This window comes from Saccopteryx leptura, chromosome 9 (assembly GCF_036850995.1).
Source record: "Saccopteryx leptura isolate mSacLep1 chromosome 9, mSacLep1_pri_phased_curated, whole genome shotgun sequence".
In the NCBI taxonomy this organism is placed as follows: Eukaryota; Metazoa; Chordata; class Mammalia; order Chiroptera; family Emballonuridae; genus Saccopteryx; species Saccopteryx leptura.
This window is the reverse complement of record NC_089511.1, coordinates 51,943,359-51,958,845: the sequence shown is the minus strand read 5'-3', so window position 1 is coordinate 51,958,845 and position 15,487 is coordinate 51,943,359. Positions and strand designations below refer to the sequence as shown.

At 40.8% G+C, this 15,487-nt stretch overlaps 1 protein-coding gene and 1 non-coding gene across 4 annotated transcripts in view; both read right to left on the bottom strand.

The window, feature by feature from the left end:
• The window catches only part of PRKG1 (protein kinase cGMP-dependent 1), a 1,422,417-nt gene that overhangs the window by 76,472 nt on the left and 1,330,458 nt on the right, over nucleotides 1-15,487 (bottom strand). The gene's annotated exons all lie outside the window — the stretch shown is intronic.
• Nucleotides 3,406-3,481, bottom strand: TRNAS-GGA (transfer RNA serine (anticodon GGA)). The gene has a single exon. It is a non-coding gene; the product is annotated as a tRNA-Ser (tRNA).

Genomic DNA, 15,487 nt, shown 5'->3' with positions numbered 1-15,487 from the left:
TGTTTGCAAATATTATCTCCCATTTGTCTGTCTGCCTTTTTATTTTGTTATTGTTTTTTTTTTTGCTGTATAGAAGCATTTTAGTTTCATATAGTCCCACTCATTTATTTTTGCCTTTACTTCTCTTCCCTTTAGTGTTAAATTCATAACTCATTCTCTACAGCCAAGGTCCATGAGTTTAGTACCTATGTTTTCTTTGATGTGATTTATTGTCTCAGATATTATATTTATGTCTTTGATCCATTTTGAATTAACTTTTGTGCAGGGGGACAACTGTAGTCAAATTTTATTCTTTTGCACGTGGCTTTTGAATTTTCCCAGCACCATTTATTAAAGAGACTTTCTTTTCTCCATTGTGTGTTTTGAGCTCCCTTTTTGAAGATTATGCCCATTTATGAAGTGCAAGAAAGCCTGCTTTGTGCTTGAAGATGTTTAAGGTTCTAAAAGCCTCTTTCATTTTATGCTGTTACTTTCAGTCCAGGTTGGTGATATTTCAACGATATGATCATTTTAGAAATACTGTGCTTGACCAGGCAGTGGTGCAGTGGATAGAGCATTGTCGTGGGATGCTGAGGACCCAGGTTCAAAATTCTGAAGTCACTGGCTTGAGCATTGGTTCATTTGTCTTGAGTGCAGGTTCACCAGCTTGAGCATGGGGTCACTGGCTTGAGCATGGGATTGTATATATAAACCCATGTTCGCTGGCTTGAGCAAGGTGTGACTGACTTGGATGGAGCCCCTCAGTCAGGGCACATAAGAGAAAGCAATCAATGAACAACTAAGGTTCCATAGTGAAGAGTTGATGCTTCTCATCTCTCTCCCTTCCTGTCTGTCTGTCCCTGCCTATCCCTCTCTCTCTCTCTCTTAAGAAAAAAAAAAAAAAAGAATTGCTGTAAATCTCTGATGAATACTATTGTAGTTCATTCCAGAAGACAAAAGCCATACCCACAAATCTCTTCTCAACTTCAGGCTTCTGCTGAGACTGCTGAGAGACAATACCCTAAGCTTTTTAGAAACCCCATTATCTGACTAAATAGTTCTCCGAGGCACTACTTTAAATATTGCTGAGGTCATAACAAAAGATTTCACAGCCATAATTTTAGCTCTGTATTTATATCATGTTTTTCTTACAGTGTCCTGGATTTGATATTTGCCTGGAAGCCACAGCTAATTTTAGCATCGTTTGACATCTAGAGAATCTAGGAATTATTAAAACTTAGCTCGTTTATGTTTGACTTTTCTTAATGTTCACTTAACTTATTTCTCTCATATCGTATTTGCATGGGCAGAAAGAAGAAACCAAGCTGCTTCAACACTTTACCTTGACAGTGACTCCTTAGCTGTATTACTCAGATTTTCTACTCTCCATGTCACCACAGGTGACAGTGTTGTTAAACAGCACATAGCAAGGGTTCCTTTCTCCATGGCTTCCAATAGCATTTTTCTCACTGTGAAGTCCTCACCAACAGTCTCCTCAAAGACCGTCAACTTCTGCCCTCTTCTGTATTCTAATTTCCCCCCACATTTTAGGTTTTGTTATGGGAGCACCAATATATATATATTGATTATATAATGATATATAACAAGCTACCCCAAAACTTATAATGGGTTAAAACAACTTATTGTTTCAAATATTTATTACCTTAGAGCAGGGGTCCACAAACTACAGCTCGTGGGCCACATGCGGCCCCCTGAGGCCATTTATCCGGCCCCTGCCGTACTTCTGGAAGGGACACCTCTTTCATTGGTGGTCAGTGAGAGGAGCATAGTTCCCATTTAAATACTGGTCATTTTGTTGATTTAAATTTACTTGTTCTTTATTTTAAATATTGTATTTGTTCCCATTTTGTTTTTTTTTTTACTTTAAAATAAGATATGTGCAGTGTGCATAGGGATTTGTTCATAGTTTTTTTTTTATAGTCCAGCCCTCCAATGGTCTGAGGGACAGTGAACTGGCCCCCTGTGTAAAAAGTTTGGGGACCCCTGCTTTAGAGTTTCTATGGGTCTGATGTTTCAGTGTGGCTTAGCTGAAAAGAAGTTCTGTCTTGGGGTTATTAATGCATTTGCAGTTAAGATATCAACTGGGGCTACAGTCTTCTGAAGGCTGACAGGGTAAGAGGATCCCATTCCAAGGTGGCTCACTCACATAGTAAGCAAGTTAGTGCCAACTGTTGACAGGAGGCCATATTCTCTCCATGGACTGCTTGAGTGTCCTCATGATATGGCACATCTCACCTCAGAGCAACGCCAGAGGACAAGTAGGAGCTACAATGCTTTGTATAGCTCAACACCATATATCACATAATGTCACCTCCACAGTATCTTATTGATCACAGGCCACCTATGATTGATTGTGGGAGAGGACTTTAAAAGAATGTGAATACCAGCAGGCAAAGATCAGTGGAGGCTATCTTTAGAATCTAGCTACCAGAGTGTGCTGGGTTGAATAGTTCATTTCTACCCAGAACCTCAGAATGTAACTGCTTTAGAAATGGCATCTATTTGGATAGTAATTAGTTGAGAATAGAGTACATAAGTCTTAAATCCAATGACGACTGCTCTTATAAGTAGGCCATGTATAGGCATAGACACAGAGGAGAGACAGCCATGTGAAGACAGAAGCAGAAATTTAAATAATGCAACCACAAACCAAAGAACACTAAGGTTGCTGGCTACCACTGGAAGCTAGGATGAGATAAGGAAGAATTCTTCCTTAGGGTCTTCAAAGGAACCATGGCCCTGTCAACACCTTGATTTTGAACTTTTAACCTCCTGTGAGAGAATATATTTCTGTTGTTTTAAGCCACCCAGTTTTTAGTAATTTGTTTTGGTAGCCCTAGGAAACTAATACACACATTCTTTAAAATGCATATGCTTATTAAAGCAATTAGTTTTAACTGTAGTAATAACCTATTAGTTTACAAAAGATGAATAATTCATATAGTGCTCAATTCAGTGAACCAGCAAAACAAACAGAACATGAAACTGTCCACCCACTTATTTCAGTCCTGCATGTAATCATTTCAATGTGAAATTTGTTAATTACATTTATTTTAAGCATCTACTATGCTGAGTATAAAGGACAGGTTTTTTTTTTTTGTATTTTTCTGAAGCTGGAAACGGGGAGAGACAGTCAGACAGACTCCCGCATGCGCCCGACCGGGATCCACCCGGCACGCCCACCAGGGGCTATGCTCTGCCCACCAGGGGGCGATGCTCTGCCCCTCTGGGGCGTCGCTCTGCCACAACCAGAGCCACTCTAGTGCCTGGGGCAGAGGCCAAGGAGCCATCCCCAGTGCCCGGGCCATCTTTGCTCCAATGGAGCCTTGGCTGCGGGAGGGGAAGAGAGAGACAGAGAGTAAGGAGGAGGTGGGGGTGGAGAAGCAAATGGGCACTTCTCCTATGTGCCCTGGCCGGGAATCGAACCCGGGTCTCCCGCACTCCAGGCCGACGCTCTACCGCTGAGCCAACCGGCCAGGGCCTAAAGGACAGGTTTTAAATCAGGCAGCCTGCAACTGCTACTTTTAAATTAATTATTACCTTTTAGAGAAAATATTACATGTACAAATCACTCGAGAATTCTTCTTTAAAAAAAAAGATAACTAAGGCCCTGGCCGGTTGGCTCAGTGGTAGAGCGTCGGCCTGGTGTGCAGAAGTCCCGGGTTCAATTCCCGGCCAGGGCACACAGGAGAAGCACCCATTTGCTTCTCCACTCCTCCCCCTCTCCTTCCTCTCTGTCTCTCTCTTCCCCTCCCGCAGCCGAGGCTCCATTGGAGCAAAGATGGCCCAGGCGCTGGGGATGGCTCCTTGGCCTCTGTCCCAGGCGCTAGAGTGGCTCTGGTCACAACAGAACAATGCCCCGGAGGGGCAGAGCATCGCCCCCTGGTGGGCAGAGCGTAGCCCCTGGTGGGCGTGCCGGGTGGATCCCGGTCGGGCGCATGCGGGAGTCTGTCTGACTGTCTCTCCCCATTTCCAGCTTCAGAAAAATACAAAAAAAAAAAAAAGATAACTATGACTCGGATTAAGTGCATAGGACCAGCTATTAAAGTAATGTCCAGATTGCACTAGTTTTGAAAAAAGATCTGCACAACAAAGAAATAAGTAAGGCTGGATAAACATGATTTGTAAGAAAGAAAGAAAAAGGATCAAATCAAATGTGTCGTCCAGTTGCATCACACACATTCCTGTGCCCACTCCTTTCCTCATGCCATTCCCATACCTCAGAATGCTCTCTTTCTGCCTTTCTCATATCTCACCTCTTGACGCATCTCCTGTTCTAAACTCTTTCTTTCTAGACAGCCTCACATGCCTCTGAATTCCAATTATTCTTACTACCTTCATCATTTACCAAGGACAGAAGTCATGTTTTATATCCCTCTATTCTAACACTTCACCTAAAGGTCGGGACCCAACAAACCAATGTGACCACTGCTGATCCCAACTGGATATTGATTTTTTTAAGGTTAATTCTCAGTTGAGTTTAGTTAATCATCATTATTTGAATTAGATTTTGTCTGTGTGTTCTGAGCTATTGAACTAACACAATGGAAACTTACTTAAATAAACCTCTGTGTAAATATTTTAAAATGGATTATCTTCCTGTGACATTTTTCCCAGCACCAATCTTTTGCCGTAGCTCTGTAAGTCCTTCCCATGAACCAAAGTAGCAAATGAGAGCAAGACTACAAATAGTTATAGACCAGTGACCTGAGGAAGATTTATCATTTTTCCTCCTTTCTGAGACAACATGAGAATAAGCAGGAATGAGAGAAGACAAGTGTATTAACTGGGAGTTGGACATATTTTTAGATTCACTTTCAAAAATGTATCTGCTTTCTTCCCTTACATATAATAGTAACAATGATGTTTAAATCTTCTTTCTTAAAAACTAATAGGGCTGCCTTACCAAGTTCTACTTGTGACTCATTTATTCAAGAAACACTGGATACTTACTAGTGCTAAGGATCAAGCATCACGTCTTCTGTGAGGCCATCCCCAAATACCTTATCCACACGGCACTCTTGCCACTTTCTGCCTTGCTTCCCTTCAGCAGCACTCATCTCCACCTGGCTTTGCACAATGGAAGGGAAACTTGAGTAGGAATGGTTGGGAGTTTGGCAAGTGGGCAAAGGAAGAAGAGCACCCCAAGAAGGGGTGGGATGGGGGAGCAGGTAATGCAAAAGGAGAAAGGTCTTGAAGCCCACAGAACTTGGAAAGCAGTTGGTGGAAGCTTTGCCTGAGGGTAGGAATGACAAAATGCTATGGTACCGGCTCACCACTAAGGGCCGTGTATACCATAATGAGAAGTTAGATTTGATTGTGATAAGGAAAACCAACTGCCCTTGACAAAGGATCTCACCAAATCCTAATTGAGGAAAATGTGTTAATACTTCTTGTAGCCCTGAAACCAGTCTCAATTATACCTCCCCTTCCTATCTTCTGAAAGGTTATATTCAAGAAGAGAGGCATAATTCCAATCAGAGCCTTCAGAGAAGAGGCTGTTCCCATGGGTCATTTGTGGAGCGCCTCTGCACTCGCTGAGTTTATGTCCACGTGGCCTTTGAGAGGTGGGAATAGCAATACCATCCAATAACTAATTTGACAAATTCCAATACTAAGAAATTATTATCTTAGGTTCAGGCTGGTTTTTTTGTTTGTTTGTTTGTATTTGTATTTTTCTGAAGCTGGAAACCGGGAGAGACAGACTCCCGCATGCGCCCGACCGGGATCCACCCGGCACGCCCACCAGGGGCGATGCTCTGCCCACCAGGGGGCGATGCTCTGCCCACCAGGGGGCGATGCTCTGCCCCTCCCGGGCGTCGCTCTGCCACGACCAGAGCCATTCTAGCGCCTGGGGCAGAGGCCAAGGAGCCATCCCCAGTGCCCGGGCCATCTTTGCTCCAATGGAGCTTTGGCTGCGGGAGGGGAAGAGAGAGACAGAGAGGAAGAGGGGTGGGGGTGGAGAAGCAAATGGGCGCTTCTCCTATGTGCCCTGGCCGGGAATCAGGCTGGTTTTTGTGATCAGAACACAAGGACAGGAAATCAGTCTAATTTTGCCCCATCAATATTTGATAACCTGTGATAGGATAGGCATTAGCGAGGTGCATGGAGAAAGGAGCATGTCCAAAATAAATAAAATATGGTTCCTGCAGTGGTAAAAAGTAGTGTAAATGAATAATTATAAGACTATAACATAAAAGCTTTTATGTACTTGTAAAATGTAGGTAGCACTCAGAGTAAGATTTGCAACAGCTTGTGGATGGTGTCTGACCTCAGAAAACTACTTAGGAAGTAACGCTCAGCAGTGGGTCTGGACAGCGCTGGGGTCACACCCTAAGAGACCCTGAACACTAGACTCAGGCTTCTGGACTCTTTTAGAGGAACCCTTGTCACATTTTTATCTGGTTACTGGAAGAGATCCCAGAAAAAATAAAGTTTGTTTTTCTTATTTGTTTACAAAAACTTGTGATTTGAGATATATGACCTTCCAAATTTTACCTTTTCGTTCTCTCTAGTGAAATTTATTCAAGTATTTCATAAAAGTAAAACGGGAAATGTATGTTTCCCTGTTTTCATTTCCATTACTTTAAGACATATGGCATAGTTTGCTCTTGGAGGATAATCATAAATATGACCAGTATTTCATCGCAAAGAGAGGCAGAACTAGCAATTTATTTTGGCCCTCAGTATTCGCATATAAATTCACTTGGGTGATCAACAGAAATGTAGCAACTAAAAGGGTGAGTGCTTTTCAGCCAATTTTTGGTTATTCAACACCTTGTTAGCCAGTGAAGGGATTGTTTAGCTTCCTCTTAGTTTTATCTTCTTCCCTCTAATGGATATTCGAGGCACCATGCTGTTCATTAGTAAGCAGCAGGAAAAATCAGTCAGTTCCATAGTTTGTTAGCCACCTTGGGAAAAGCTTATTGGAGAAGAGTAAGTGAATTAGTAAAGCAAGATGTTGGGATTATTTGTTATTAGTACTTATTTCCTACCTCAGTGGCAATGCCTGGTCCTATTCTAGAATATTATTCAAGGTATTTTAAACTCAAAAGATTATTTAATGTTTATGCAGGCAGTTTGTAGTCTGAAGGAAAACAGAGTATAATCAAACATTTTAATTGGCCCAATCATTATCATTATTTTTAGTTCACTTCCTTATTTTTTTTACTTAAGACTTTTCCTATCTTTATAAACATGTAAATATGCTATGCTTGACTAATTAGAGCAACTACCCTCAAAATCTATTCAGAAAAATATGTAAACATTCGATGAGCCACTTACCTCTACTGTGAACCCAGACAAGAAGTGTTTCTTATAAAAAAAGTTGACCACAGAAACAAAGAAGCTCCCACAAGGGAACGTGCATCTTTCTTTCCTTGTCCTTTTTCCATTTCTGTTTTATTTTTAGGTAGATGTGCTATCATTTGCCTTTTATATGTAGCTTTCTCACTCCTGTTGAATTTTATTGGGACTGCACAAAGACTGGCGCTACTATCTCTTATATTTGTTTCAAGAGATGCTTGGGAAATAGAATTATTAGCATTAAATTACATATTGGTTAAAATGTTTAAAACATTAATTAATAATGATAAAACTAAAGACCAGTTATAGTGCATGAGAAGCCCTGGAAATGAGAACAGCCTCTGTACTCCTCACATATTTGGAGAGTACCAAAAGGAGAATTCACTTTGGAAAAGTATTACAATCCCTACAACTTAAAAAAAAATCAGGGTAATCAACTCTTTTAGCAATAAAAATATTTTTAAGAGTAATAAAGGTAGACTTGTAAAATCAAAGAAAAATAAAACAAAGTTCAAATTGTTTGGAAGTTAAAACTTCAAGAGAATACTACCTCAAGTGCTGCAACCCAAAATTTTGTATTGCAACTATTCACGCAATTCAGTATCTTTGTGCTCAATCAGAAAGCAATCAGATCAGACTTGAGCACATATTTAAAAACAAACAAACAAACAAACAGAAACCTAAAAAGCATCTAATCATTCCTACTTGTCTTTTCTGTTGTCCTCTTGTCATTTTTTTAATGAGAATTACTTGGATTTAGGATTTCTAAGGCCCTGAGCTTATGATTACTAGTCTAGGTGAAGGAGCAACCCCTCTGATGGGTTCCAGATGCTAAGAATCCCAAATTCATAAAAACAACTTATTTTTCTAAGCCATGAATTTCCTAAGGGAAGTCATTGACATGAAAAGCAAAAAATAGTGATTTCATTTTTCATGCAAATGACAAGTACAGAGTCAATGAAGAAGTGAAGGGCTAGCAACGTGTCATTATGAAAATACCTTTTGTGGCCCTGGCCAGTGGCTCAGTGGATAGAGCATTGGCCCAGCTTATGGACATTCTGGGTTCAATTCCCAGTCAAGGCACACAGGAGAAGCAACCATCTGCTTCTCCCCCTTCCCTCTCCTCCTTTTCTCCTTCTCTCCACCCCCATAACTAGTGGCTCAATTGATTTGAGCATAGTCTGGGGTGCTGAGAATAGTTCCATTGGTGTGCATCAGCCTCAGGTGTTAAAAATAGTTCAGTAATCAAGCCTCATCCCTAGATGGGGTTGCCAGGTACATCCCAGTGGGGGAGCATGCAGGAATCTGCCTCACCATCTCCCTTCCTCTTACCTAAAAGCAAACAAACAAACAAAAAAAGAAAATAACCTTTTGTAATGATGTTTATCCAGTACTATCAACAGGCAGAAAAACCTGGTCTACCATCCAGGTACTAAATTTGCGTCAAATTACTAATGAAACTTGTTTCTAGAAACCTTGTTCTAGCCAGCATAATGGCGTATCTGTCAATCCATCTCTTATTGTTTAATTTTTGCCATTTGAGCAATTGCAAACCTAGGTAAATACTTGCTTGTTTCTAGTAAACCATACCAAAAAATGAAATCTCTCTATATACCATTTAAGGATAGGGTCAAAATAAAGTATATTAAAATATAAAAATCAGAGTGATGTAGTTTGTTGCTGGTCCTAGACTACGAGATTCATTGGATGCTAACCTCCTTACCAAGAGACCTTAGAGATATGTATTTTAACTTAGAAGATCTCTCAAGAGAACTCTAACCTCTCCCAGGATATATATTTATTTCTCTCCAATTAAAAATAAATACAACACAAGGAAGTAGGATAAACTTACTCCCCAGTAGGCTTACATTTCAGAGGTGGAAGGAGGCAAGGTCAGAAAAGCCTTGGGTACTATTTTGGAAGAAAGGGAAACAGAGCCTACATAACCACCCTTGCATGACCTGTGGTTTGAGAAACACAGCTCTGAACAGTTCCCACACAACAGCTGTTTCTCTGCAGCACCATCACTGAGGACAGGAAGTGGAATGGCACATAGAAAGCAGTTTATGGGATCCATTCTCTCAGAAAGTGAAACAGGATCTCCAGGCTATTAAATTCACTTCAGTGCCGTGTGTGAACTCACTTTCAAAAGAAATTGTCGGCCTAGTAATCGAAAGCTTTCATTTGTGAAAAACTGAAAGGTTTTTTAGGAGTATTATGCAAATACTTATGTGGTTGCTGGGTTTAAACAAAATTATTTTGAAAAATTCAGGGACATTTCTGATACATTTATTTCTCATAACAGGATTGCAAAGTGATCTGAAAAAAATATCTGCAATCACGTAAAGGCCAAAGGCTTAATTCTCTCGAAAGGCCATGGAGAAAAGGCATCAGAAATGTATCTAATTCCAGCCACATTTGGAATAGGAATAAAAATCTATTTGAAGTTCTCTGTGGACCAGTCTCTACTACTGCATCTAATTCTGAAACTAAACTAATCTTGAAAATAAATAATTTAATTTCAATAAAAAATGTTTTTCTAATTTGGATGTTCCAGCTAACTATGACTGTTGAATTAAAATATTACTGCAAGGCCTGACCAGGTGGTAGTGCAGTGGATAGGGCGTCGAACTGGGATGCGGAGGACCGGGGTTCGAGACCCTGAGGTCGCCAGCTTGAGCAAGGGCTCATCTGGTTTGAGCAAAGGTCACCAGCTTGGACCCAGGCTCACTGGCTTGAGCAGGGGGTTGCTCGGTCTGCTGAAGGCCCGCGGTCAAGGCACATGTGAGAAAGCAATCAATGAACTACTAGAGTGCCACAATGAAAAACTGATGATTCATGCTTCTCATCTCTCTCCGTTCCTGTCTGTCTGTCCCTATCTAAAAAAATAAGAAGAAAAAAAAAAACAAAAAAACAAACAAACATAAAAAAAATATTACTGCAAGACTCCATGCTTTTCCAGTACAATTTAATTTGAGGATCTTATAAAACCCATGTGAAACAATAGCATCATTATTTTCCTTGCACTTTGACAGCTGTCTGCTAGTTTTCCGAAGGATCTCAAGCTCAGTAACCTGTTGGCTAAGTGTCCAGCTCCCACAGTTTCTGAGGCTCGGTGTAATTTGTGTCTCATGCATAAGTTCTTTAAGATGAATTCAGGCTTTCATTGTGAGCCTGGTAAACCCACGTTATAAATGGTTTAAAAAGATATTCAAGCCCTGGCCAGTTGGCTCACCAGTAGAGCATTGGCCCAGTGTGTGGATGTACTGGGTTCAATTCCTGGTCAGGGCACACAGGAGAAGCACCCATCTGCTTCTCCACCCCTCTCCCTCTCCTTTCTCTCTCTCTATCTCTTCTCCTCCCCCAGCCATGGCTTGGTTGGAGCAAGTTGGCCTGGGCGCTGGCCAACTAGTGCACTCCATGGCTTTTCCTTAGGCGCTAAAACAGCTCCGTTGCTAAGCAATGGAGCAACGGCCCCAGATGGGCAGAGCACTGCCCCATAAGGGGCTTTCAGGGTGCATCCTGGTAGGGGTACATGTGGGAGTCTGTCTTTCTGCCTCCCACTTCTCATTTAAGAAAAATAAATTAAATAAATAAAAAGATATTCAAGAATAATGAGCAGAACTTTCTATGCTACCAAACCAATACTTCTTTTGCATGCTTGGAAGCATACTAAAGACTCTTCAAATTCAGCTGGCTCTCTTCTGCCTGTAATCCGATAAGAAATATTCTCAGTGTCTCCGAGGTCTATGGTTTGCTGGTTTCCTATGCTCTTCTTGGTCACTTGGCGTTTCTGAAACAATTCTAAGGATAGGTCAATTTGTCAAATTGCCACTAGAGGGCACAAAAGCACAAGGTTTGCCTGAAAGTTGAGTCTTTTGCAGTTTTGTGATTCTTTTTGTACATAACCCATCCTTAAGATATTCAATTAGACATTACATTTTAGCTTTTAGGATTCCAACTATTTAATATTTACCATGTAATAAGATTTTCTTGTTGCTGATATTCTGAATGAGATCAAAACCAAAAGTTATGCTTCTATCCCAATTATTACTCAAAGGCGTTTTCATATATCCTTTAATTCCTGTAACCTATCTTTTATATTTTAAGGTTATCCATCCAAATTAATTATTTAAAAATTTCAGAAGAAGATAATTTTCCTCAAAAAAAACCAAAAACCAAAAAACTCTCACAACTTTATAACTACCATTTTCCCACAGTAGAAAAAGAAAATGTTGATGTGATAAAAGTGAAGTGCAGAGCCCTGGCCTGTTTGCTCAGCGGTAGAGCATCGGCCTGGTGTGCGGGGGACCCGGGTTCGATTCCCGGCCAGGGCACATAGGAGAAGCGCCCATTTGCTTCTCCACCCCCCCTTCCTCTCTGTCTCTCTCTTCCCCTCCCGCAGCCAAGGCTCCATTGGAGCAAAGATGGCCCGGGCGCTGGGGATGGCTCCTTGGCCTCTGCCCCAGGCGCTAGAGTGGCTCTGGTCCTGGCAGAGCGACGCCCCGGAGGGGCAGAGCATCGCCCCCTGGTGGGCAGAGCTTTGCCCCTGGTGGGCGTGCCGGGTGGATCCCAGTCGGGCGCATGCGGGAGTCTGTCTGACTGTCTTTCCCCATTTCCAGCTTCAGAAAAATACAAAAAAAAAAAAAAAAAAAAAAAAAAAAGAAAGAAAAGAAAAAAAAAAGTGAAGTGCAGAAAAGAAGACAATTTTAGTTTTTTGTCTTCTTCGCAATCTAAATGCCTGAGTTCCCTGCTTTATAGACTAGTGCACTCCTGGAGAAACAACTCAAAATAAAACACTGTGTTTAGAGTAATACATTTCTTGAAAGTAGCATCATCTTACTGGCAATTTTAGAATAAATTTCTATTAATATATTAACATTAAAGTTAAACTAAATAATGCAGAAACTTAAAATACATATTAAAACATATAACTAATATATAATATGCAAAATATAATATGCAAGATGACTCATAAATTATAGAAACTATTTGGCTTTCCTAACACAAACCATTCCCTCAGCGAAAGTGCTAATTAGACAACTGTTCCACCTCTTCTTTTCATTGTCCTTAGAATTAACTTTCTAAAACACATGATCGTGTTTACTGGCTGCCTAAAGGCTGGCTGCTTTACCTGTGTGTTTGCATTACACTGGAACTCTTTTCTATTAGAGAAACTTCCCAGCGTGGCCTCTTTTTGGCCTCTTCCTTCATGGCCTCTCCCGCCAGGCCTCATGCTCTAGTCCCATAGGGCTGTGTAGGAATCTCTAAGTGTTCTCTTTCTATACTTATTTCTACTCTTTCTATAGAAATAAAATATTATTTTGAGTATTCATTGTACTTATTGCATGAGTAGCCATTGTTCAAGATACTTAACATATGTACTCTCATTTAACCTTACCAGAACTCCTGAGGGGAGAGCGTGTGTCTGTGCAAGCTTCATTTATAGGTGAAGAGACTGAGTGTAGAGAAGGGTAGTTAGGGACTCTTCAGATGTCATTCTAAGCATGATTGCAAAGTCAGGCATATAAATTACTGTTGCGTAATGTTGACTGTTGCACACTTTCGTGCTGCTGCGGATTTTGCTCAAGAGGAGAACACTGAGAGATGTACCTCCAAGGTGTATCCTTGGGAATGCATCCTGAACTTCACTACTTCCTTTTCTCCCAAGTAGAACTGTCACCTCCTTCAAGCTCCTGTTTCACTTTGGGTTCTCCGTGTCTGTGGTTTGAGTGCTTAAACCCGTTTGTAGAGAAGGGGTTCCCTGAGGGGAGAGAGGTTGCATTATGCACCTTAGTGTCCTGATCGCTCAGCAGCATGGCCAGCAGATCCAAGGCCAGCTGCCAGTCAGACTCCAAGAATGGGGGGCTTCCTCCACATTTTAGGTGCCCATAAAATTCAGCCCATGACTTTATCTTTTTCCCAAGGTATTCTCTTTCTGAAAATATAAATTTACTTTCTAAAAAGCTATTTCTTGCAAATGTCCTAAATACATTTTTTCTTTAAAATTTTTTGAATACTATTATTTGTAAACATTGAGAGTTTGAATGTGTAGATAGTAAGTATTCCTTATACATTATTTGTTTATATTGGGGCCATTTAATATTTGCATAGAATACACAATGAACTCCAAAAGACAACTAAGGAATCGTCTCTGTTCTGCAGATGGCAGGCTCCACCGAGTGGCCATAGCCCTTCCTTCAGTCAGTCTTGGCTAAGTCAGAGTTCTGGCCCCATTCCTGGAGTGAGTGTCCCATTTCCGGAAACAGAATGCTAGGCCACTTGCATGAGCCCACCTGCCCCGTGCCATGGCCCCTGCCAGTCCAACAGGAAAGCTGGTTTTCACTTTTCATGAGTCACAAATCACATTGCATGCCCATCTCTGAGCTGACTTTGAAGATTTCATAAATGCATCGCTGCTATAGTAAACTAGATTCTACCTTATGTGAAGCTTCACAGCGCTTTTCTTGCATTTCAGTGAAAAGCCTCTAAGATTTATGTTGGTTCTGTATACTGAGGCGTGGTGAAGAGTATCAAAAACCAAACAAAAGACCCAGAACGAATTGTTTGCCAAACAGCAGAATCAGATGAGATATTGGCTGTGTTTACTGTCAAGTTAATTCATAAAGTCATTACATGTCTATAGATTTTGCTTCCCTCTCAAAACAGGCAACTACAACAAAGAGAGAATTAAGTGCCTGACCAGGTGGTGGCGCAGTGGATAGTGTCAGACTGGGATGCAGAGGACCCAGATTCAAGACTCCGAGGTCGCCAGCTTGAGCACAGGCTCATCTGGTGTGAGCCAAAGCTCACCAGCTTGGACCTAAGGTCACTGGCTCAAGCAAGGGGTTACTCGGTCTGCTGTAGCCCCATGGTCAAGGCACATACAAGAAAGCAATCAATGAACAACTAAGGTGTCACAACGAAGAACTGATGATTGATGCTTCTCATCTCTGCGTTCCTGTCTGTCTGTCCCTATCTATTCCTCTCTCTGACTCTCGCTCTGTCTTTGTAAAAAAATAAAAAATAAAAATAAAAAATAAAGAATTAAGTTTCTTTAAAGAGTAGGACTAATTTTCCATTTCCTTGTGTCTTACATGGTCCCTGATTCACAGTAACTGCTGAGTTAATATTTAGCAACTTGAAAACTTGTTTTCAATGCAAAAGTCTATTTCCTGTGTGTGAAAATTCATTTACACAGAGGCTGTCAGGGCCAAAGAGAGATAAAATAGTTTCAGAATTGGTGACCTTCCCCACGTATACCTAACTTGCTGTTACTATGGTAAAATCACCCCCTAGGCATTTGAAAAACTGTGCTCAATTTTCTTTCAGTGTTTCAACTAAAAGTAAAGTGTTTTGTTTTGTTTTTTCATAATAGAAAAAGGCTACAAAATCCCTTTAAGAAAGAAGCCAAATTAAAATTTGATTTCGCACTAAAATCCATTTACAACATAATAAAAAAATGAAGCCAAAACTTGGAGTGAGCTTGTTGAAAAGTCTCATAGAGAGGAAACCATCCATGAGGTTTTATGCAAATCAGCAGGACAATTTTGCCTTGAAATTTATTTCTCTAGCTTGCTTTCTCAGCCTCTACATTATGAATGGAGAGGGAGAAGAGTTAGACTGGGAGAGCAGAAACTACATACTAGCTTTCTAATTCTCCTTTTTCAAAATCATAGAACAGGAAAAAAGCTTATATAGAGAAGTACAAAATTTATAAAGATCTTGTTAATTTTCTGCTTTTTAGACACAGAAACCGAGTCAAGGGCGGTGAGTTGCTGTGGATGTCACAGCTCTGGGCAGGTCATGCTGCTGCAATCGTAGCCACTACTTTCTGGATTCTGTTTATGCTCCACATCCTTTTTTTTTTTTTTCCTTAAAAAATTTTTGTTTATTGATTTTAGAGAGAGAAGAGAGAGAAAAAGGGAGAAGTGGGAAGCATCAACTCATAGTAGTTGCTTCCCATATATGCCTTGACTGGGCAAGCCTGGGGTTTTGAACCAGTGACCTCAGCATTCCAGGTAGATAATTTATCCCCTGCGCCACCACAGGTCAGGCTTTCCATACTATTTGACTAACAAATTATATCTGGTATTTTGTTGTTGTTGTTGTTGTTGTTAACAGGAGAAACATGTTAAGAGTCTGGTTTTTACTACTTCATTAAAAGAGTTTTAATTGTTAT